Source organism: Habropoda laboriosa, unplaced genomic scaffold (assembly GCF_001263275.1).
Source record: "Habropoda laboriosa isolate 0110345459 unplaced genomic scaffold, ASM126327v1 scaffold22, whole genome shotgun sequence".
Lineage (NCBI taxonomy): Eukaryota > Metazoa > Arthropoda > Insecta > Hymenoptera > Apidae > Habropoda > Habropoda laboriosa.
In genome coordinates this window covers 6,178,786-6,179,064 of record NW_017100261.1, presented here as the reverse complement: position 1 = coordinate 6,179,064, position 279 = coordinate 6,178,786, and positions in this window count along the sequence as shown.

Genomic DNA, 279 nt, shown 5'->3' with positions numbered 1-279 from the left:
CATATAATTTTAGTTTTCACAAATATATTTATTAAAAAAAATTAGTTATTATAAATTGCAATATTCATAACTTTGCAGAGATGTATGTATGTGACTATTAGTTCTTTTACTCTGCATTCTGCATATTCCACTTAAAACATTGTTTGTAGAAGTATTTACAGTATTATATTTACACAATATCTAAATATTCTATATATACAAAGCACCAATAAATACGTATTTAAATTGTTTGTTAGGTATTATTAAAACACAGTCATATCTGAAGTTTGTTATCAGTAC